General features: G+C 35.5%; 1 protein-coding gene and 1 long non-coding RNA gene across 3 annotated transcripts in view; one reads left to right on the top strand and one right to left on the bottom strand.

The window, feature by feature from the left end:
• LOC129921611 (mucin-2-like) overlaps nt 1–26,001 on the top strand; it is a 361,373-nt gene that overhangs the window by 216,403 nt on the left and 118,969 nt on the right. The gene's annotated exons all lie outside the window — the stretch shown is intronic.
• On the bottom strand, nt 7,661–25,258 carry LOC129921759 (uncharacterized). 2 transcript variants are annotated; one of them, XR_008773722.1, is made up of 4 exons: nt 24,339–25,258; nt 24,164–24,204; nt 23,816–23,906; nt 7,661–7,837 (listed from the first exon to the last, which is right to left on the bottom strand). It is a non-coding gene; the product is annotated as an uncharacterized LOC129921759 (long non-coding RNA). The 2 variants fall into 2 exon arrangements; XR_008773723.1 differs by lacking the exon at nt 24,164–24,204.

Here is a 26,001-nt window from a genome sequence, read left to right as displayed (position 1 = left end):
AACCGCACCCACCCCAGAGTCACAGGCATCAACATGCAAAATGAGAAGTTTAGAATGGTCAATTGCTTTTAAAACTGGGGCTCTACTAACAACACATTTAAGCTCTTTAAAATCTCTTTTAGCAGAAGTGTTCCACTGAAATTTCCTTTTCCGTTTTAGGTCAGTTAATGGGACAGCTATAACTGAATAATTACTGCAAAGCTTACAATAGTATTCTGTCATACCTAAAACATTCTGACTTCCTTTAAATATTTAGGTACAGGGTACTCTTGAATTGCTTCCACTTTAGCCTGAATAGGTTTAACTTTCCCGTTACCCACAATGTAGCCTAAATATTGTATTGCTGCTCTACGGAAATCGCATTTGTTAAGATTAATAGTAAGATTAGAGTTCTTCAGCTTTTGAAATAAAGTCCTTAGACAAGCCAGATGAGCATCAAAGTCATCATGGTATATGACTAAATCATCAAGATAGGCCGAACAGTTTGGGATGTCGGCAATAACTTTGTTCATCAACCTCTGGAAAGTAGCTGGAGCGTTTTTCATACCAAAAGGCATGCTTTGTACTGATATAGGCCATCAGAAGTACAAAAGGCAGAAACTTGTTTCGCCTCTTCTGATAAAGGAACTTGCCAATACCCGGACAAGAGATCGATTTTTGTCCAACTCCATCGATGAAGTCATCAATGCGGGGAACTGGAAAAGCATCTGGTTTGGTCACTAGATTCACCTTTCTATAGTCGGTACAGAATCTATATGTACCATCAGTTTTAGGTACCAGCAAGCATGGTGAGCTCCATGGGCTTTCACTTCTTTCTATAATGTTATTTTCCAGCATATAGTTTATCTCAGAAGTTAAGAATTGAGATTGGGCGAGAGGTAGTCTGTAAGGGTGTTGCTTCACAGGAGTTGCATCCCCTACGTTAACTTCATGTACCACTAAGTTTGTTTGGCACATCAGACAACAACTGTGGGTACGCTTGGATTAAATCACTGGTTGCTTCCCTTTCTCGTTGACTAGGATGTTCTAATTTTTCGGACAACTTACACAGGGCTTCAGAATTTTTATCTTAACTGTAGGGATTTTTTTACCGAGAACGGTATCCACATATACCTGGTTCTCTTTTCCCATGGGGACTGAACTCCTTACAATAGCTAGTACAGTTGCCTGATCTAAGAATCTTTATTAAAATTTCTGTAACCTGTTTATGTGACGACGAATTTTTCCTGTTCTCTTACCAGGGACATGTACGGTGTAATCGACATCATCCTCCTTGCCCACTACCTCGTATGGCCCATCAAACCTTTTCTGAAGGGCATCACCTTCCCTTGCCGTTTTCAATAATACTTTGTCACCTATTTTAAACTGTCTTTGTCTGGATATCTTGTCATAAATAGATTTTAATTTATTGTGGCTTTCTCTACGATTGCTATAAGCAAAGTCATTAATTCTAAAGAGTTTGTCCCTTAGATTTCTAACATATACCCTCAAGTTTTTCGTTTCCTCCTGAGTGTTCAATTCCCATCTGGCGAAGTGCCTGTTGGAAGGTTTCTGACATAAAATTGGTGCCTTGATCGGTCTGTATGACATTTGGCAACTCAAACGTTGTGATAAATTTTGACAATGCGGTCACAATGGTTGTTGCCTTGAGGCTTTTTAATGGTACTGCCTCTGGATAGCGCGTAAATCTTGCACATTATGGTAAGAAGGTACTGGTTCCCTCGTTTTGACCTTGGCAATGGACCAACACAGTACATAAGGATGTGTAAAATTGATTCTTTTGATGTTTTATTCTCTTGAAGAGGCGCTCTTGGTGGCAATTGATTAGGCTTTCCTGTGATTTGGCAGGCATGACATGATCTGCAGTACTCAGCTATTTATCTGTTAATGCCTGGCCAATAGAAATGTTTGTATATGCGTCGCCGTGTTTTATAAATCCCTAAGTGTCCGGACATAGGAATGTAATGACCAAGCCTTAATATTTCAGACCGGAACACGTTAGGTATAACAATTTTAAGGGTCTGTTCGTTTGTGCTGCCATGAAATGATGCTTTTCTGTCAACTTTCTGACAAGAATGTCATTATGCATGGCATATTGTTGGCCTATTTTTGTATCACAACTTTTTAGATTGTTGGATCATGTTGGCGATTTCCTTGTCATTCATCCGGCTATCACGAAGGTCAGCTATTGATGGTATGCCGTTTTGAAATGGATTGCAGAAAAAGTCAACTGAAAGTTTGGGTTTTTCATCTATCTGGTCAGTATCTTTCTTACCATTTCTTCGTTCTCTGATTAGTTTTTGTTACCTGGTTTCTACTTGTTATATCGTTTCTTGTACTACATTTGTATTTTCATGACATCGGTTTAGTTGTTCCATATCCTCTACTTCTACTTGTCTCGGCCACCAGCAATAAGTTTCTTTCCATTAGGTAATTTGAGACTCTGTTGGAAAACCGATGTTAGAAACATTTCCTATCAGCAGTTCAAATGGTCCTTCATGAACCACTATTACTTCCACCATTTCGTTGAAGTTTGGGGAGTTGATATGTACTTTGGTTGTCGGATGCTCCTTATTGTGGCCACCAAAACCTTGAACCCTGCAACGTTTCTGACAATATTGATTAGGATTCACCAACTTTGACTACACCACACATTTTGTGGCCCCTGTATCCCTTAGGGCTGCCTGGATGTAATGGCCGTTCACGATTGCAGGGCTGACATATGGTGACAGGTTGTTATCTAGTCCGCCTACTTAAGCCACTACTTCCTTTTTCTTATAAATTATTCTCCCTTTGTCTCTACATTGTTTTGCCATGTGTCCAAATCTACTACATGTATAGCATCTTGTGTTCTGACTTAAATCTGTTGTAGTAGATTCTGTAAATTTGGATTCCGTTGTGGCAAAAATGCACTTGCTTGATCCTCTGGAGCTTTTTGCAAACTTTTGCCTGGATGAGCAGCCACGTATCTTTGACATAGGTACAAGACTTTGTCCACATGTCTGGGCTTTCTTTCTTTAAAGAATGCAAAGAGATTTTTCCTAACCGAAGAAATTATTTTGACTACTATGATGAACTGTTATGAAATGATCCCTCAATGCCCGAGGAATGAAACCATTTCTCAAAAGTAGTTCTCACCTCGCAGACAAATTGTTTCATGTTGCCGTCGGTCGGTGGTTTCAGCTCGTGGAATTTATTTCTATAATCGTCCTCACTGCATTGGTAAAAATCTAGTAGTGTCTTTTTCAGTAAGGTGTAGTCTCCCACTTTCTTGTCATTAAGCACCTGCAGTGCATCTAGTGCTCTTTCATCCACTAGGCTGAGGAGCTCTCTAGCCCATTCTTTCTGGGATTTCCCTTCCAGCCTCATCAATATTTCGAACCTATGGATGAATGAATCCATTCTGTCTGTCCCTTCAACAAACTTCTGCATTTTTGTGCGCCTTGTGTTTCTGCTGTTGGTTTCTTCGTTGGCTTCAGCTGTTTTGGATTGCATTGCTATTCGTGCTTTAGATTCGTGTTCCTCCATCTTGATTTTTGCTGTCACCTGCAGTTCCTGCATTCTGGGCTTTTCTCTTCTCTCCTCTGCTCTTGCGTCCCTTTCTTCGTTGTGCAGGATAACTTTGGCAACCCATTCTTCAAGTCCTTCCTTCTGGTAACTTAATTTCTTTCCTGCCTCGTATAAGTCCAGAAGTTCACTTTGTTTTACAGACATTTTCAGAATTCAGAAAAATGAAGAATTAAAATAATACTAGTACAGAAGAAAACAAATGTCAAAACTGAAAAAAAAATGAAATCACATAACTTCATATTCTATTATTGGCCTAACCAAGGTACAAAAAACATTTTAGTTTTATGTTCTTCTTTGATTTATAGAATTTTTTTTAATAAACCCTAATGCTTTGTTTGATTTTTTGATAGATTCATCTATATTGGGATTCCATGACAGTTTTTCATTTAGTACTATTCTGGTCTGTAGTTTCCTGGGTCAGATTTTCTCCTTTTTTGAATAAAGGGGTGACATTAGCTTCTTTCTAGTCCCTTGGTACTCTGCCCTGGTTAAGAGATGCCTGAAAAAGTCTTTTGGACACTGGTGCTAGCTCATTGCTTAGTTCTTTGAGTAATCTAGCTGGAATATTATCAGGTCCAGAAGCTTTATAAAATTTGGTGTTGTCTAATAGTTTTTGGATTCTCTTTTCTTGTACTTCTATATCTCCTATGTTGTCTACTTGGCTCAAATAAAGTAATATATCTTTGTCTCATGGGGCTGAGAATGCTGAAGCAAAGTATATATTTAGGATGTTAGCTTTAGTTTTATTATTCATTAGTTAAAACAGTATCTGTTTTATAAATATTTAATATTAGAACTACTTGATATTTAATTATAAATAACTATATTTAAATGTCTTTATTTAAAAATTGTGCAAGCTTTTATTATTAGATCATTATTACTATTATTCTGTTTTGTTTTATTGATTGTCTTTATTTTTAATGCTGTGCTTTTCTAATTTTGGGCAAACTGAGGAGTGGAGGAATGGGGGCGTACCTCTAATGTTGTGACAAAAAGGCTGTTATAGAATGTGTGTGTTTCTTAGATGATGGTAAGAAGAGGTAAGGCGATGGATAGGTGTTTATGCATAAGGGTAATGCAAAAGTGAAATGACAGACTATCTCAAGACACGAAACAATAAAGATGTTTAGTTTAAATATCAATTAATTTCATTAATATTTGATCTATATTTTATCTGAAGCTAAATTTGTGAATATTGTAATAACAGTTCTATTAATTTTTCGTTCACATAAGAAATTTGTTTAAGTTATTTAAAGTGTATTTATTAAAAATATAAAACGGCTATATTGGTTCAGTTGTACTAGCTGTTTAGAGTGACAACGCAACCAACAATCAACAACAAGGGAAGAGGCGTCCAGAAAATGTTTTATTTTCAGTGTCATTTATCTGAATATTAGTAAAATTACATTACAACTGTTTTGAACATTTAAATATATTAAATAGGAGACATCATTTCGTATTCTAATAAGACCTTGTCAAATGTAGACCTTTTTTGTGAGAGACATATACAAAAATATGGTCAAAAAGTCTTGAAGAAACCATTTCAACACATTTGTGCTAATTTTTTTTTCTATAATGCTATTTCTGAATTTCTTCCAACCATTGCTTTTCATTATGGTGATGACTTTTGTGTTAATAAAAAGGTCAACCACATATACATTTTACTTAACACGAAGAGTATTCTAAATAAGATCATGCCCATTACAAATGCTCGTGCACAATATGTAGGTCTACCATGAATGTCTCTCGCATAATACTATTGCCTTTTTATTATTAGACTTATTACGGCTCTTAACTTTTTATTTTAATTATGAAGTATAATACAATCTTAAAGAAAGCACATAACTATTGCCTTTTATATATATTCTCTATTCTTTCAATCAGAAAAAGGCATTTTAGATACCAGGAAAAAGGAATTTGTGAAATTAAAAACAATAGAATACGCTTTGCACAGGGGCTTAAAAATTAGTTATGCAACACTATTTCAGAAAAAAAAAACTCGTTTAAGTGAAATTTCATTACTTAAATTTGGATTCTATACATAGTAGTAAATTAATATAATGTAAAAATCGTTATTAATAAGACTAAGTTTCTTTTCTTTTTATTACATTCTTTACAAAAATAAAAATTGAAATAAAACATCTTAAAGGGAATGGGATACAAAAACGATTGGAATATTAAAGGAAAAAAGGTATGGCCTACAAAAAGAGGATTTAAATCAAATAACCGTTTATGTACAATGTCCAGCTTTGTCTAAATATTTTTTTAAATGAGGGAAGGGGTGGCACTTTTAAATAAAACACAGAAGTGACCACAATCCTAGCAGAGGCCCTGCATTTATATAACAAGTTATAGATGCTTACTAATTGTCTCAGAGGAAAGTGTTGCGGATTCTCCTCTTGGAGTTGAGGAGACATGTAGGAGTTGCACCTGTTCAAAATAAATAACAAATGTAATTAAGTAACTTAAGTAACAAATAAAATTTGTAATATTAAGGCAACTTTTTAATTTTCATTTAATTATATCAATATAACTTTATGCTTTAAACACATTATTTATAGATATGTTATGTATACACATTTGCTTTTTCTAAAGCAATATTTTTATTATCAATATGACCTTAAACATTCAGTTATTTTTTTTTTCAGAATTAAGTTTAGTGTTACTTCCTTTTGAGTATGTTTGTAATCGACACAGTGGAAGTGCTTAACAATACAAATAAGCTTTTTCTTAAGCAATATTTCCATTATTAATTTGACCTTATCATTATGTCAAAGTATGGCTGTCCACGAAAAAAAATAACCATGGTGAGATTATTTCATGATGACATGAAGGCTGGTGTCCAAAAAGTAGAAAACCATTGGAGCCCTTCGAAGTAAAACAAGGCTGTGTCCTAGCACCTACACTGTTCAGTATCATGTTCAGATAGAGAAAACATAGGGACAGATTCACATATTTTGGCAGCACACTCCCCAAAAACGGAAAGATTGAAAATGAAATCGACCTGCGTATCGCCTAGGCCAGTGTATCCTATGACAGACCATTACAAAATGGATTATTATGTTTTAACTTGCACCAATTAAGAGAACTTGATTGAAAAGTAATAGGCAAGCATACGTTGAGATCTTTAAATTACATCTTACTTATTAATTTAGCTCTTTAACAATGTTTTAAAAGAATATCCTTTTGAAAATGGCCAGAAGTTAGGCTTCAACCACCTATATATTAACATCACATGCAACTTTTTAAAAAAGATAAGAAAACAAAATTCAATTTACTAATGTTCAAATGATAAACGCTGTAGGCCACATTAACCAAAAACATCTTATGCATTTATTGAGTAGGGATCATTTTTTTGTAAGTAAGATATGAAGAATTACATCAAAAATTATTGTACTCCATTTAGTCATACATTTTTATTCCTAACTTTTGTAAAACATCTATGTAAAAATTTATTAAAACATTGATTATTGAGTCATTGCCTTTTTATAATTTGCAGCAAAACTTACAATAAAACCTTCTTTTATTTAATTGCTGTTTGGTGTCATTGATTTATTTATATTTTATAATTATTTTATATATTACGTTTTAAACATTTTATACATATTTTATATTATTAAAAATAAGCTCTTTTACATTAAGATTTTAATAATCGTCTTTAGATAACTGTTAAAAAATGGATTCTACTATAATTCATCTATGACGAGTGATGATTTTATAGTGTACCTTGCTTCATTGCTGTTTTTTATTAGCAAGAAAAAAATATGTGCAAGGAATAGCAATTATTTCAAAGTAGGTCACAGATCTCTAAGAATTCCAGCCGACATATCTTCTTATCTTATATACAGACGTTACTTCAAAAAAGAAAATGTTTACGTCCTACTCGTCAAGCATGTTAACCAGTCACTTAAATTATGCCAAGTCACTGGTTTTCCTAGCCTAACTCAACATATAAGGTAACATTTCTGCATTGACAAAGAACTAATAATAACTTTATTTTCAGTAACCAAATTTAAAATGAAAAAAAGAACACGATACACAATATAACAACACTTAGGTTTCAACACCAACTTTTAGGTTAGGAAAAGTATATTTTTAATTTTCAAATTTTGCAACATAAAAGAGTGTTTTTAAATTTAGCGTATTTCACAAATGTATGCCATAAGATTATAATATTCTTCAAAAAAAAAATCGAATTTGTTGGTCCGCAATAAGTCACATACAGTGCAGTCAGCTATTGTTCTAAGGTCTGCTAATGCTGGAGTATCTGTTGAAGATACAATATTTATGCAATAAAAATGTTGATACCAAATATGCTATAAAATTTTCCTTCATATTTTCTTAGAAATGTGTCGTACGTTAATAAAAACGCTTTGAGACCCACTGTTTCTTACCAGGCACCATTAAACCCAAACGGAGGAATATAAAAGAGACAAAGCTTTGCAAAGGAGGACATACAATTAAAACAAGACAGTTAAAAACTAGGCTTACAAAGTATTTGAAGAAAAATGTTAGTACGTGTCATATGTTCTTTTAAACCCTTCATTATTTCTATGCAAAAACAAATATACTCTTAAGCGTATTTAATATATATATATATATATATATATATATATATATTTATTTTACAAATCTTTCAATGCAACTCTATTCTCTGTACAACTCCAATGCTAACTTACTCTCTCTACAAGCTCCAGATTCTAACTAACTCTCTCTCTCTCTCTCTTTCTCTCCAAAGCTTGTGGGAGTGGTTTGAAACAAATTACCTAAGCGCTAACCAATGTGTGTCCTGACAACAACAGATTTGTCAATGAATTAAATGATTTCTACAGCTGATTTGACTGACACAACTTTGAGAAAGACCACCATGATTTATTGGCATCATTTGAAAACAAAACAGCAATCTAGACCAATAAACAGGAAATAACTAAAATATTTAAACAAGTAAACACTGTCAAAGTATCGAGACCCGACAAATTAAGTGGAAAACTTGTAAAGCTATGTCCCAAACAACTGGCTTATATCTATTTTGCCTTATTCAACAAGTCCTTGCTAACGCACTAAATGCCTTCCATTTGAAAGATGTCTGAAATAATCCCAGTACCCAAAAAGAAGATTATTGCTTTCAACAACGACATAAGGCCCGTAGCTCTTATATCTATTCCAATGAAGTGCCTGGAGAAAATGATTTTATAATATCTACTGAAAGAAGTCAAACACGCCTTGACCTGCACCAGTTTGCTTGCAAACCGTCAAGAATTACAGAAGATGCAATACTATTCATGCTGAATCGTCTATACCATCATCTTGATACTCAGATAAACTACGCCATAGTATTTTTCGTACTATTTTTATCCGCATTTCTTCTTCTTCTAGCCAGCTTTATTGCTGCTGAGCTGTGAGCTCTTTTGCAGACTATGCCAAGGAAAAAAGTGTGCGGTTTTCTTCAGTTGTTCAGCACTGTCGTACAAGGTGTTGGTTATGTTGGGCTGTAGTGGAAGTAGGGTCTGCCTAAAGTGGATTAGGAAGGGACATTCAAAGAGGATATGGTTTAGGATTTCATAAGTGTGGACGCAGTGTCTGCAAAGGGGGAGTTGTGTAGAGTTTATTTTGTTTAGATGGTAATTTAATAGTGGTGTGTGTTCTGTTCTTAGTTGGAAAAGTGTAGATTGTTCTTTAGTTAATACTGTCCAGTTTGTTAGGCGTAGTAATTTCTTTGTACATGGCTCTGCCTGTGTTTCCTGATGCCCATTGGTTGAGCCACTCCTCTTTGTGATTGTTGACTAACATTGACCTTAGGGTGAGGTAGTTAACAGATCTGGTTGTTCCATAGATGAACCTGCCTTTGATAGCTTATCTGCCTTTTCATTTCCCATGATGCCAATGTGTCCAGGGATCCACTGTAGTGTGATAGTGATATTTAATTTTGATATCATTTGATGGATTATCACAATTAGTGTTGTCAACTCTCTTGGGCTGTTTGTCCATTGCTTGAGCCACTTCTCTTTGTGGTTGTTGTCTAACATTGAACTTAGGGTCAGGTAGTTTACATGTCTATCTGGTTGTTCCATAGATGAACGTGCCTTTGATAGCTTAACTGCCTTTCATTTTCCATGATGCCAATGTGTCTAGAGATTCACTGTCGTGTGATATTGATATTTAATTTTGATATCATATGATGGATTATCACTATTAGTATTTTCAAGTCTCTTGGGCTGTTTGAGATGCTCCTTTTAAGTGCTTGTGAAGACATCATTATTTGATGGTGATTGCACTCCTTCGTATAATTTGTTTTAGGCTGTCTGTAGTGCTATGGTAATTGCCTCAGTTTCGGCTTGAAAGTTTGAGCAGTAATCACCACATGGTGCTTATATTTCAAAGTGTTTTTTTAGGGAAGAACAGGAAGGCACCAAGACAGGCATTGATGGTCGATTTAAGGCCGATCCGTCGGTATATATATATATATATATATATATGGATAGCTGATTTTGGATAGCTTTCAAGACCGAAGACTTCCTTAAATTGCGGGGATTTTATATTTTTTTAAAAAAGCTCGAGGAAACACTTAGCCTACACTAAATGCCAAGGAATTTTTCATCCGCATTCAACACCATCCAACCACATGGCATAACATGGGCGTAGCCAGGGGGGGTTTTTGGGGTTCAAACCCCCCCCCCCCGAAATGAAATCCCCCTCCCCCTGGGGGGGAACGAAATTAAGTGACTCATTTTTGCTTTCATTTTGTTTATTTTAGGTGTGATTTTAATACTAAATCATCACTTACTACAGCACAGCCGAGGGGTTTTTGAGTTAAAAACCATCTACCAGGGGGTTTTAAGTTTAAAACCCCCTACCTGGGGGTTTTGAGATTTAAAAAAACCCTATCAGGGGGTTTTGAGATACAAATCCCTCTACCAGGGGGTTTTGAGTTTAAAACCCCCTACAAGGGGCTTTGAGTTTAAAACCCCCTATAGGGGGTTTTGAGTTTTAAACCCCCTACCAGAGGTTTTTGCAGTTAAATCGCCTTCTTCTATAAAACAAAACAAAAAAAGGAAACAAAAATCCACAAATTTCAACAGCCACAGTTCAGGAAAATTTTGATTTTAAAACCCCTCCAATATTTACCCCCCTCTTCAATATAAAAAAAAGCAAATTACACACTCAAAATTCTATGAGCGTAGCCAAAGGGGTTTTGAGTTTAATTCCCCCCCCCTCCAGTTGGGGTTTGAAGCTAAAAAGTACCTATTCAATATAAAAAAAAAGCAAATTACACACTATAAAATCTGTGAGCGTAGCCAAAGGGGTTTTGAGATTAAAACCCCCTGCCAGCTTGGTTTGAAGCTGAAAACTACCTCTTCAATATTTAAAAAAAAAAGCAAATTGCGCACTCAAAATGCTATGAGCGTAGCCAAAGGGAGTTTTGAGTTTAAACCCCCCTCCTCCAGATGGCTTTTTCTTTAAAGTTTAAAACCCCTCCAGATGGTTTTGAGTTTAAAATTCCCCTACAGAGCGTTTAGAGTTGTAAACCTCTCCCTTCAATATTATTTTAAAGCAAACTACAGTCACCAAATTCTATGATCGTAGCTAAATGGGGTTTTGAATTTAAAAAAAACAAAAAACTCCAGAGATTTTTTAGTTTAAAACCCCTCGACAGATGATTTTGACGAAAAAACCTTTCCTTTTCGATATAAAATCTAAAGCGAAATACAGGCGTGTAATTCCAGGAGCGTAGTCAATAAAGGTTACAAATTTCTACCAGTGGCTTGGGCCCCATTAATAAAATGTGAATAGTCTTCTGCCGAAATTGAAAAACACTAAATGTGGCTTAACAAAGATGGCTAGGACATATTTTAGGAGTCAGTCATAGAGATCGGGACTAAATCAAAGAAATCCTATGCCGAACTGGGAGTCGACCCCTTAGTAAGGTTGTGACAGAGCGTCGCATGAGGTTTTGCGGGACATGTTCTCCGACAAAATGAATTACGCAAAATAAGAGTAGCGGAAACAGCCGAACGTCGCGAGAGGGTCTAAGTCAGTAAGAATAGCACATTAGGTTTTTGAAATAAAACTTTTTAATCGCAGGTAAATGCTCTGTAGATACCTCAGAATATACATTTTTTTTACTTTCAAGACGAGAAATAGTGCTCGGCGGCGGGGCTTCGCCCCGCGCTGGGGGAGCGCTGCGAACTCCCCCAGACCCCCTTGCTAGCAAAGGAGGGGAGTCTACACGTTTTCCACTAATTCCGAGAAGAATCTATTCTAGGGCACATTAAGCGTCTTCCGAAAGGGTCAGAATGTAATAAAGATTAATATGTACACACACACACATTTTTTTTTCGCGGGGGGGGAATCCCCCAACCCCCCCCCCCCCCGAAAAAAAATCCTGGCTACGCCCATGTGGCATAATAAAAAAAAAGCTATCTAAATTGAACGTTAGCAAAAATTTGCAAGCTTGGATTCTTAACTTCTTATCCAACGCCCACAATGTCAAAGTGAACGGGTATGTGTCAGGCACGAGAGAGCTCAGCAGTGGAACGCCGCAGGGGTGCGTCCTGTCACTAGTATTGTATACCATGTATACAAACGACATTCAGAGCCTATCAGCTGACACACCCCATCAAAAAATTTTCTGACGACATAGCAATCATTGGCCTTATTGCAGGTTACGAAAATCTGTATAATTCAATAATTAACAATTTTCACCGATGTTGTATAAATAACTTTCTAATTTTAAATGTTCAGAAAACTAAAGAAATGATAATATATTGAAAGAAACTTAAAGGCCATCTTGCAGAAATCCATATAAAAAACAAACCTAGAACAAGTGCAAGAATATAAATACCTAATTACAACCATCAACAACAAACTGAAATGTAGTAAATTCTGTCAAAACCTTTACACCAACGTCTCTTGTATTTTAGAAAGCTAAGGAAATTTAACATAGACAGAACAATACTTTTTTATACAGCCACCATCAGCAGTCTAAATAACTTTGCCATCACCTGCTGGTATGGTAATACTTCACTGGCACAAAGACTTGGACTAAACAGACTAATTAAAAAGCATTGTATATCACTCGAACATCACTTGAAGAGCTTTTTCATGGAAGATGCCTTTCCAAAACACTCACGGTTCTTAAAGACAACCTGCACCTATTAAACCACTGTTACATAAGATCTGAACGAAGTGATCGTCTATTAGGACTAAAACAAAGATTTAAAAACTCCTTCATCCCACTTTCGATCAGATTGTTACAAGATCATCTGTCGGCATCGAGAAGTACAAAGAAGTCAGATTTATAAATATAAATGAATAAATGTTGTTCATATTTGCATCTATATTGTTATTGTACATTAGTTACGCTGAGGTTGTCAATTGTAGTCAAACTAAATTTCCATTTCATTGGACCAATATATATATTGAGAGAGAGAGAGAGAGAGAGAGATAGATAGATAGATAGATAGATAGATAGATAGATAGATATAGATATAGATATAGATATAGATATAGATATAGATATAGATATAGATAATAAACTTTAATCAGATAGAGCTAGATCTAGCCTAGTGACAAAGTGACACTCTTGTCTCAAAATAAAATCTAGATTTCCAATTCAGTTTCGATCTGAAATGTAGATATCTAGATAGAGAGTCAACGTTATGACAATATCATTGTATCCGAAGATTAATGATGAGTGCAGTATTTAGTCTACTGTTTATTTGAATATTTCGCGAATCACATATGTTCATGTGGTGATATGACTACGCCTACTGTATACAAACCTGAGTTTTTCTAAATTCTGGTACTTGGTGTGTAATAGAAAAACAACACCAACCTAAATAAATCGTAAATAGAGTACCAGTATCTACTGTAGTATATATAGGTTTGTGGTTTTATATTATTTAACTTTCGTAACTTCTTTAATAGAGAAACGATTTTGTAATTATTAACGGCCTTCAAAAGGGTAAAAGACGCCCTGTCTGTCCGTCTATTTGTCTGTCCGCCCATCCCGTTAAGATCTAAGAAACTAGAAGAGAAAATGAAAATCGGACATCATGATATTTTAGATCATTCAAAATTCTGATGCAACGGGTACTGTTTTCTTTTAGAAAATTGAACCATCTAATTTTTAAAAATATATATGCAAGCAGATTTTCAAAAAAATAAAAACACTTTTCAATAAAAAACTTCAGGGGAAGTAACTTTTTAAAGTAAAAGTTTGAAAGGTAAATGCCTGCAATTCAAAGATATGTCCTTTTATCTCATTGTCAAAGCACATGTTGAATGTTTAAACCAATTACTTCAAATTTCTCGCTCTAGCCTATGAAATAAGTTTGTCATCAAACATTGCAGCTATTGCACGAAACACTAGTTTAAATATAACCTTAGTGCAACATATCAACAAATTGGGTTAGACAGTACACGTTTAGCAATTAAGATCATTCCGAAAAAAAATACCACTGGTTGAAGAGTTTTCGGTTCTTGTGGAAGTGTGTATCATACAAATTTTCAACACACATGTCAAGGTTTCTATAAAAGATATTTTACTTCTCTCTGACTTAGTGCACTTTTTAGCGAGATAAAGTAAGCCTCTGCACTCTAGACCTTACAAACACTGAAGTACTTCTACATGGTTGTATATCTGCATGTACTGAGGATTTTAACATGCATTAGGTCTCAAGGTTTTCTTAGTTTTGAGATAATTTCTTATCCTAGTCTAGGGACGCCATTTTGTTGCGTCACTTCCATTGATAGACTTAGATCCTAGAAGGTAGTTTACAAAGATAGTAGATTAAAATAAACAAAATAACGCACCTTCTTTTTTTTATCTAATTTGAATATTGATGAGAATTAGAACATGCCCATTGCTTCTTCCAGGACAGTGATGATTATGAAATAAATTAGACAGGCGGTAAATATTATTTACCAATGAGTCGAGTGTTTACTGAAGATAATTCACAAGCTAATGACCAAACGCAAGAGGTCAATCTACTCCCTGACTCGCACCCCACACAATTGAGAGGTGCTGTTGGTGGTAGAACAAGAGGAGTCAGAAGGATCAAATGGATGAGAGAAATGAGAATAGACATTAACTGTGATGATAAATCGCTCCCATGTTATAGGCAAAAATTATTCCAGGAATTCAACAAAATAAATCCTTATCTAAACATCACAGATCAAAATGTTGTAGAAAGAAGGTCTGTAATAATTAAAAAATGCTATTTGACAATATCTTTGAAACAACCATTCTGCGAAAATTCTTAGCAAAATGAAGTCAATATTAAAAACAACTGGAATCAAACTGACGGACTGTGATAGCCACACAAAGCTCTTATCTCTGAAAGATACGCTGACACAGAACGTTAAACTAAAGGGAGCTAGGTTAAAGCGCTACAACGAAACCACTAAAAGGAAACAGTTCTTTTATAAACTAGCTGATAATGATGCTGACAAAATTAAAAACACTGATAGCACTTAACAGCGCGTTTATCGACTATTGGGCGTAGCTTTGGTCCGACCCTCTGCATTATACGGTGCAGGCTGACTGGGTCGAGAAAATCAAAATTACAAACAACCTAATACCAGAAATGCCTGATGAGGATTTCACAGTAAAGGAAATCTCAGAAGCTATATCAAAAACTCACAACTGGACATCTTTTGGGCTGGACGCTATATACAACTTTTGGGGAAAAAAAACTAACAGCCATACATGTACCACTAGCATTAATTTTTAAAAGGTCATGGACTTTTTCATTAATAATTCAAGTTTCATTCATAGATACGCGCATTGGTACAAAAACAAATTTGCATCTAAACTCACAATGGTAAAAGTGTCAATGAATCGTTATAAAATATATTTTCCATTTATTAACTAACTCTTTGAATAGAATACTGATCCAAATGTTGTTTTAAAAAAAAAGAATTTTGATACGAACCTTGTTTTAGTTTAAGTTTTAAAAAAATAACGAATTACTTTTATATGGCGCAGTTTTGACATATCCTCATTATAGCGGTCTACACTTGACAGTCTAAATAAGAATAGAGCCCAGATCTAGATATATTTAGTACATGACCAATAGCCAATTGGGCTTTAAAAGGGGCATCAGTATTAGTGGTGAAAATTTATCTAGTGTTAGCAGCTTCAAATACCTCAAAGCTATTGTCTCAGATGAGGGAAAGAAACCCGAACTTTTGGGCCGAATAGCACTATCCTTAGTAGCCCTTTTACAGCTTAAAATAATATTGAAAGACAAAGGCACAAAAATTAAACTGATGCGCTCACTGGTCATGGCCACATTTTTATATGCTTGCGAGTCTTGGACGCTGACTGCAGAGTCTGAGACGAGGATCCTAGCATTGGCATTGAGATGTTACAGAAGGATCCTAGGTATCGCATTCAAAGACCGCATCATAAACCAAGAGATTCGAGACAAGAGTTACTGCAGCGATCGGACCCCATGATGACCTGCTAAGACTAAGACTAAGACTTCTTTATTGATCCTTACGGAAATTTGTTGTGATTACAAGGACTCGTTTCTCATATAAAGACAACACAACAGAAACATACACATAAATACAACAGACAACATGAAGAGTTCATTCAGCGACTACAAACAGGTATCTGGGTGCATTTCATGTTCCCTGATCAATGAGTGGCGGTGATAGAGTCTGACAGAGTGAGGTACGAACGAGTTTTTGTACCGCTCCGTTCTTGTTTTGATTGACAGCAGTCGCCCACTTCGCGACGACCTGGCGTAGTTCTGATGGAGCGGGTGGCCGTTGTCTTCCAAGATTTTTTCGATTTTTCTTAGGCACGTTTGTTCAAAAAGTTCCTTTAAATGTGGTAATGTAGTGAGTGTAATTTTTGATGCTTTTTTAATGATGTTTTCTAGACGTTGCAACAGTTTAGATGAGGCGTTGCCTTGCCAACAACTTATTCCGTATGTTAGCAGATTTTGTACAGTTGCGCCGTAAAATGTCTCAAGGATCTTCTTGTTTAATTTAAAACTGTTGAGTTTGTATAGAAAAAAAGAGTCGCTGGGCTGTTTTCTTTGTCAGAGTTCCAAGGAGGTCTTCCCATGAAAGCTTGTTGTTGATGATAACGCCTAGATATTTATATGCCTTTACTTGTTCTATAGATGTAGTGTTTATTTGTAGTTCACGTATAGTTTGTTTTTTCTTTCTAAAATCTATTATAAGTTCTTTAGTTTTTGTTACATTCAGTTCTAGAAAGTTGTCGGTGCACCAGTTTGTAAACTCTTCTATCGAGCTTCGATACTGAGTTTCGTCTCCTGAAATAAGACCGACTATGGCAGTATCATCAGCGAATTTAATGAGTTTAACTGAGTCATAGATGCTTCTTATGTCATTAGTGTAAAGAGTGTATAGTACAGGAGAAAGCACACAACCTTGTGGAGCACCCGTACATAGTACTCCAGTTGACGATTTGGTGTTGTTGACTTTAACATACTGGGGCCGTTGGGTTAAAAAGTTTAGAACCCATGCTTGTACGTAAAGGCTTACATTTAAGTTACTCAGTTTGTTTATCATTAAATGTGGCTGTATGGTATTGAAAGCCGAAAAGAAATCTACGAAGAGGACTCGTGCGTAGGTTTTGGGTATATCGAGATGCTTATAAAGATGGTCCAAAAGCAATAGAATGGCATCCTCAGTTCCTCTAGCTGCTTTGTATGCAAATTGGTGAGGGTCTAGGCTGTTATTGACTTTTGGTACAAGTTGTTTAAGCATATATTTTTCAAAACATTTCATAACAATAGGTGTTAGTGCTACTGGGCGGAAATCATTTAAGCAATCTATTTTTGGTTTCTTAGGCACTGGTATGATTTCTGAAGTTTTCCAGATGTTTGGAATTACGCACGTTTTCAATGACTGGTTAAAGATATGACAGAAGATAGAAGAAATTTGCTCCGCACATAGCTTGATCAGCTTGCCACTAATTTTGTCTGGTCCAGAAGCTTTTGTTACGTCTACTCTTTTAAATAACAAGGTGTGACCTAAAATTAGGATAGGTCATAAGACCAGTGACCTGTACTGTACTGGCAAGTTAGTCCAGTGGTACTTTGTGGTCCCAATTATATTATCTAGGCTAATAACTATAGCCTCTAGATGTATAATACTACCGAGACAAACAAATAATAATTCTGAGATTTCAGTTGCAACAAAAAAAAAGGAGTTTATTTACAAACAAAAGGAAAAGATCATGAAAAATATAAATGGCAATAAAGGCTCACCAAATTAAAATGACATAATGAAACTAAGCAAAGTAGCAAGACAGTTTCCGGTCAATATAATGAAGGACCACCATCGTAGAGGCACAATAATGTCTTATGCCGAAAAACCAAAAAGATGGTTTACAATAATATCATACATACATCAACAATGAAATGACGTCATTCATGAGACCCACTACTGTCTCGTATCTAAACAAAATATGTCTTTCAAAAAAAAACATACAGAAGAGGATAAGAGACTAAGTAGACCTATACCATTTACATAAATCAATTTAGTACTAACAAATTGATAAAATCTACTTAGCTCATTATCGAAATACTCTTCCCACAACAGTGGCACACTCCTCTTGAGTAACACAACAATTGTACAACACAAGTATGACTTAAACAGTATATAGATTTAATTCAAAATACACTGGTCAGTTGAAAGGCTCAAGAGAGAGTGGCACTCGTAAACAATTGACAGGGACATAAATCAAGTACTAAAGGGGGCTAACTCTAATAAAAAAAATAAAGGTAGCCACCCTTATTTTCCCTCTTGTCACACAAGGTCACTTCATCCTCAGTTACAAAATTGACGTAGGGCTCTTGTTTTCCTTTGGACAAAGTGTTGAAAAGTTCTTTGTGTAGATCAACAAAATCTTCTTTGTCAAAACGAGAATAAAAATAATTTAGTTCGTTGGCGAATTTCTCATCATCAGCCACTAAAATTTGTTCTCGTTTTGAGGCGCAGCCTGTTATTTTCTTTAATCCCTCCCAGCATTGTTTTGAGTTGTTCTTGGCAAAGAAATTCTCAATTTTTTCTTTGTATGCTTTTTTCCCTTCAATTATTGCTTTTCTCAGTTTATTTTTAGCATTTATAAACTCTTAGTTGCTAGCCTTATACTTTGTTTTCTTTTCAGTAATAAGGTGTTTGATTTTTTTGGTCATCCAGGGCTTATTGTTTCCATAGACTTGTATTGTTTTTGTTGGAATTGTTAACTCCTCGCAGAATGATAGGTATGAGTTAACAGTTTCTGTTAGTTCGTTTATGTCTGGACAGTTCTCAATAAGGATTTCCCAGTTAGTTTTCTCAATGCATCCTCGTAGTTTTTCTACAGCCTCTTCAGACCACATCTTGACCGTTTTTTATAACTCTCTTTCTAGTTTTAAGAGTAGGTTTGTAATTTGGTATAAGATGGAGTAATACATGGTCAGATTCTCCAATTGGGAACAAACTTTTACATTTGTAAGCCTGCTTAATGTTTACGTAGCATTTGTCGAGCGTTCTGCCCTGCCTTATGGTGAGGGAGACATACTGGCAATAGTTTGACAGTGTGTTGTCAATATTTAGGTTGTTGAAATCTCCAGTTACGATACAAACAGAGTCCGGGTGTTTTGATTGTACATTGTGAAGCACATCAAAACTTATTTCCGACGCAGTCGCTGTGTCAGCCGTCGGTGGTATGTACACAACAACACACACCTAGGTGAATTCTCTAGGCAAGTAGTAAGGCCTAAGTGTGTCACACATAAGTTCAATGTTAGGGTCACAAATTTTATTCCTGATGTTCACATTATTGGCGTTGCTTTATTATTGTAAAAAAAAAAAGGAAAGCTTAAAATCTATGGCCATGTTACAAGATCTGCGGGGCTCGCAAAGACCGTCCTTCATGGAACAGTTTAGGTAAAAGAAAAAAAGGCAGACGGAGAAAGCGATGGGAGGACAACATAAAAGAATAGACGGGCCTGCCATTAAAAGAGGTTCTAAACAAGGCAAAAGACAGAGAGGAATGGAGAAAGACGATCCATAAGTTTTGCTTGGTGTCCCAACGGTCTAACTGAATAAGGGAAAGGGAAAGGTTTATTTATATATTTAGAATAAATGTATTAAGAATTAAAAAAAATAATATAATATTAAGGCAACAACAGCTTAGGGGTGCAGAATTATTTATTTTCTCTATATGGTCTCCTTTAGTCGTGAAGATGAATGCATGGGCATAAATTCTGGTCGGAACGATGACTTATGAAAACATAATGCAACAGCAAATTATCAGTCCACACATTCCAAGATTAGGAAAAGAACAGTATAAGCTACATTCATTGATGCATTATTTTACAAAAATGTATAGTCAACCCAGTCATCACTCCATTTTTTTTATGAAACCAGTTACAGTTACAATGATGGAATGAAATTTCAGGTAATATTCTAATTGCGTTTTATGAAATGAGAATACATAAGAAATTTAAATGGTTATCTTCAGTATTTATTGTTTAAAATGATAATGATATTAATACATATTTGATTCGCAATTGTATTTGATTTGCAAACAAATGAAACCCTACAAACATTAGTTTGTTTTTAGAAGTATAGATGATTAAACTTATAAGTGTCTGAACAATACTACATAAACATTAATTTATTATAGCCTTTTTACAGGAATGTATCTTAAGCTTGACTGAAAGAGAAAGTTGCTATAATTTAAATAATAAAATTTAATAGTCTGAACATGTAATTAAAATTGAATATGGCTATCATTTATTGTGAATATTGAAGTAATGATATGCTATCTACTTTAATATGTCAAAATTCTTTAAGTCCTATGTTATTCAAAGCATACAGTATTGTTTTTTAAATCTTTTTAGTGTGCTAATTAACTTGATTCAGCTTAGATTTACAGTTTAATAAAAGCAACAAAATATTTAATAATTGAGTATATAATTTTTTTCAAGTTGGACAACTATTTACTAAATGTATATTATACAATAAACAATATATGTTAAAAATTATTTTCAAATAACTTTGCCAAAATATTAATATGGATGGAATAGAAAAAATATACATTAAATTCATAAGTCACAATTCCAATCTTAGTATCATATAGTACAAAACTTACATATGTTTAAGTTCTTAACAGGTAAAATCAATTCTGAAAACATCTAACAAAACAGTCCTTTAAAAAGTATATTAGGAGTATAGTAAAGTATTTTAGAACTTTTACATAAAAAATGCTATGGGAACATATTATGAAACAAAAATAGATGCAAACATATTACAAAAAAGGAATAGTATAATAATAACAATATTTAATCTTTGAAATTTTATTAAGTAATATTTTAAAAACTTAATGAATCATTAAATGCACTTGAAATTGAAGCGAACATACTTAAAAATAGCTTAAGGAAATTTACTCCACAAGCATGCTGATATAATCCAGATAAATAGAGTCATTTAATATTGTAATGAGTGTTTGAAACAAAATTTGTTAATGCATACATTAAAATATGAACATATTGTTAATAGTTGATATGTAAGTTATAGTCCTTAGTCTTTGTGAGTTATGCGTCTTTTGTTGTGAACACTTCCTTCCGGCCTAAGATGGCGTCCTATGGTGATGATTAAAAGTGTTCGGTCCAACTACGACAATTGTTGACTCAATTCTTCAGGACATACTTAACATGGTGGCAGCGGAAAGTGAACCACGTAAGTGCTTTCACTCTCGCTAGAAGTAGAAGACTAGAGTTCAAGGGAGAGATTAATGATAAATTGAGAGCTATATCGGACAGTCTACCCACAAGGTCACGTACGCTTTGGCCTATCAAGGGAGGCAACCAAGAGATTTATAAATCAGACAGTAGAGACAGAGTTACTCAAGATGTCGGAAAATCTACTGACTCCACCCCATTGCAAATTTAAAGGGAGAAGTCAAAGACTGCTTTTATTCTTTTTAAACTTGTAGCTTTTTAAATGGTCTAGGCCAGTGATACCCAAACTACTTTGGCCTGCGGGCCTTTTAAATTTCCGACACTCGTGTCAGGGGCCACACCAAAGGAAAAGGTACAAAAAAGAATTTAAATTAACCTGAAGCTACTTGATTAGAAACATATCCCTTAAATACGATATTGGAAATTTGTTTTTTTTAAGCGACGGCAAAAAAGTCTTCATTTCTCCACTTAAAATGTGACAACTAGTAAGTCCTCCAAACTGCTAGTAGACAACTAAACCGTTGTAGGCGTAATATATCTTAACTAATAAAATTTCAAATAATTTGAATAACTTCCTTTTGTAAGAAACTAGATAAAACTTTATTTATAACAAAATCAAGTTGAAATGAGATTAAATGATTAAATAACTGCTATAGACTTATGTAATAATATCATTTAACAAAATCTAACTCACTACAATAACATAAGCTTTCAGTCTTACTTTCTGGAGTCGTCTCCCCTCACATAGACTAAGTGACGACAATGTCACTTATGTTGCATCATTCACAACTAATCACTTATCTCTTCCTAACGTCAACATTTAAACACATACACACATTAAACAACACCGTTCATATGTTGTTGTTTTTTTAACAGCTACACTTTCTTTTATAAACAAAGATGTTGGCTTATTATCATATTCTACACAAAAAAAATAAAGATCCATTCACTTTTCCTGGTAGATTCTACAGTGATCGAGCCCAACTTCCGCTGCAGAAATTATGTTCAACGTGGCTCCTCTCAGCCTGAGGAGAGCGCGCCGTGCTAACTGCCCTGGAACGCTACAAAAGGGGCGAACCAGGGCTCCCGACCCACACTTTAGTCAGTCATTGGAGAGAGAAACATAGGATAAAACGGACATCATTTATGCACTGCGCTACAAATTTGAGTGCACAAGCTGGCCTCTCCACTGACAGGGTCCCAATTAGACGGAAAAGCACGTGCCCGCCCTGGAGGAGACAGCCCATCCCTCCCATAAATTTCACTATACATGGGTTGGAGAGGGCCACAAAAAGACACACACACCCGGACCTACTAAGGAAAATGGCATTGGAAACACTAAAGACCTACCCGGCCGATGCCATATACTGTTACACAGACGGGTCGGTCATGAAGGACCCCGTAAGAGCTGGGTATGGGGCCTATATCTGTTACCCAGACCTGGACCCAGAAAAGCTGTCAGACACATGCGGCCTCGCCGCATGTAGCTTTGATGCAGAATTAACGGCGATTACAAATACCCTAAAACACGTGCTCCAAAAACTGCGAGAAAAGATAACCGTTGCGACTACCGTTGTAATGGTTACCGATTCCCAGTCCTGCCTCCAAGCCATGGCTGGCTTAGGGGGAAAGTCCAAATTGGTGGAAGAGGCATTAGGCGCAGCAAATAACATCCGCCTGCTTATTGGAGCTGTCATCGTTATGCAGTGGGTGCCCTCGCACTGCGGCGTGAAGGGCAATGCCGTGGCTGATGCTCTAGCACGAGAAGGAGCGCTGGCCGTGCCCGCTTTCGAATCGCCAAGTACGTTCCGACAGGCTACGACAGTAATACGAGAGTGGGTACATGAAAAGTGGTTGAAATCCTGGGATGACTCCAACACTGCCAGGGGAGTCTGGCAGCACATGCGCCGCCCAAATCGAGAGGACCCGTGGTGGAGGCTAAAAAGGTCGCAACAAACAACAATAGCGCAGTGGCGTACGGGACACTGCCCCATAGGTGCGTACTTCGCCCGGTTCCGGCCAAATTTTGATGCCCGTTGCCGACACTGCGGGGAATCAGAAGAGACGGTGGCGCACGTCTTGCAAGAGTGTCCGCAGCTCCGCGAGCTGCGGGAGGACGTATCTAGTGGTTCACTAAGTTTGTATGGAAGCTACGAGGCACTACGCCAAACAGCAGAGTTCATTACCAGGGCACTACGGGAGACCTAGGTCTCCCTGCCTTGTCACCAATTGGAGTTCATCTCAGGTCCGCTGGCTGTATTTTGGGCATCACTGGTAAAGGCTGTCTGAACTAGTTAGAATTGTGCTTCCTTAGCTACATCTTTCTTAATAAAAGGGTAATAAAAATAATTCAAAATGTAAAAAAAAAATGGCTCAGGGGAAATTTTAGGAAAATTCCAATCACTGGAAATGGTTGGACAATGCTGTTTTTTTTTAACCACTGATTGAGATTTTTTCCCCACATGCTCTTATGTCATGCATTAATTTGGCTAAGATTAAAGTATTAAATTTTAAGCTGCCCTACTTACTGGAAGTAAGTACCAAGTGAGTTTTGTGGCATCCATTCTATTGATAAACTCTTAGGGATAAGAAAACATCATTTCTTCTTAAAATATACATCTGCAGAAAAGAACAATTGTTTTTAATGTGAGCAATAATAAAATTGTTATTTAAAAAATCTCAAAAAATTTATAGTGATTTAGTTCAATAATTTATAAAGACTTTCTTTACGCATTTTCTCAACTCATCCTTTTCCACCAAGATAACTGGTTAATATGTACTTCTAATAGAAAATTGTTGCACTATATATTTAATTCTTATGCAAGAAAGTATTATTTGAAGGAAAACACCTTAGATAACAAAAGAATGGTATTGACCTGCATGAGCCAATTTTGACTTTAAAAATACACTGCACAGGCTGGAGGGAATATAATATGTTTTATTTACAACATAACAACAATATTGTGTAAATATTAACTTAGAAAATAGCTTATGGATTCTTACAAATTAAATACTGTTTAAAAATAAATTATTAATTAATTAAAAACTTACTGTTAAATGTATTTATACAGCTTCTGGCATTGGATGCAAACTCTTTTGAAAACAACAAGAACACACATTGGCAGTCACTGGGTAAATCCTTGAATCCTCATAATGAATGGTAGCAATTAGAGCCCTTTGGGTATCATTCAACATCCTTTGTGTACTTCTTTGGTACTTAAGAGAAAAGTTAAGATCTAGAACTACAGTGAATAGTAGCACAATTTGGTACCAACTGGAATGTGTGAGAATAATGAAAAAAGAAAATAGAACCAACTAGAATTTCTAGTCCAATCTAGTACAGTTGTTTATATCTAGGCAATATGAGTTGTGATCAATAGAGCTTGATCTAGTACATGAGTATGCTAATGGGCAATGGCTGTTGACAGTAGTATTGATCATCAGAAACATTTAATCTGTATAATCAGAGTATAGAAATAGATCTAGATACAGATTCTAGATCTACAGCGAGATGATCTAGATCATAGATAAAAGAGTCTAGGTCTATTATTCTTATATTGATATAAAATATAGATATCAACTAGGTAAAGGGTAAAAATAGGATATAGCTTAGAGTCGTTAGTAAATCTAAAGTAGATCTTCATATAGTTTAATGATCGTAGTTTAAAGAACGATCTGTGAGCACTTCCATTCATGATTCACAAAGAAGAAGCTAAGCGAAGGTAAATAATGCTAAGACACCTACGACGAAGTTAACAAGTCTGGAAGTCAGATTAATCATTATGTATGATCATGTCACGATCAAGGTAGGATGAAGCTGATCATCTAGGCTTGAGATTTATCCTAGATCTAGTCTAAAGTCAACTAGAGCTAGATTCTATATCTTCATTCTCTGGGTTTATCAGACGTACAAAGATGGTATAGTTCCATGGATGAATCTAGCAACTCAGGTTCATAATATTTTAGTCATAATTTTGTTAACAGTGCTATAGGCATAGCCAGATTTTTATAACAACAAATTCTTATTTTATCAACTTTAAAAAGGGGCCTTTACATAAATAGTGTTCTATTTGATATATACTCTTTCTCCCACTATACACCTAACGTTTCCCCTCCCCGGGCATTTACAAGTGTATTTAATTTTATCTCTCCACTTACTTGTCCCAGCGCGACCTAACTCTTTACTGATGTATGATTATAATCAATAACGACCAAAAAAAAATTTAAAACTTACTTTTCCTTGATACATCGTCGCCTTATAAATGCCCTATATTTTCATACATCCATACATCCAATTCATACATACTACCCAATATAAGTAACCAAACTTAGCCAATCTAATAATAACCAAATTACACTATCTGAAAGTATATCACTCGTCTAGCTATGGATATTAGACAAGTTAATAGATGAAAACTGAAACAATTGAGATAACCTTTTTACATATTTATGTACATACTATGGTCGTATATCGTTATATCATATCAGCTATCTGCACGACCCATACAATTGTTCTCTCCAACTGGAGTTAACATCTCTTCATTCATCGCTATAGCCCGCGAGCGGCCTTCTAATTAAAAACAGTTAAAACATGTCACATCCCTAAGGTTTCTTTCACCCGCTTTAGGTCTATCTATTCTCCTATCCAAACTTTCCCTGCTATTGTTTTCATTTTCCCAGGATCTATCCTTTATGCCCTCATCCCGACCATTGT

This window comes from Biomphalaria glabrata, chromosome 11 (genome assembly GCF_947242115.1).
Source record: "Biomphalaria glabrata chromosome 11, xgBioGlab47.1, whole genome shotgun sequence".
Lineage (NCBI taxonomy): Eukaryota > Metazoa > Mollusca > Gastropoda > Planorbidae > Biomphalaria > Biomphalaria glabrata.
The sequence above is the reverse complement of the archived record's forward strand: the minus strand, read 5'-3'. Positions and strand labels throughout refer to the sequence as shown.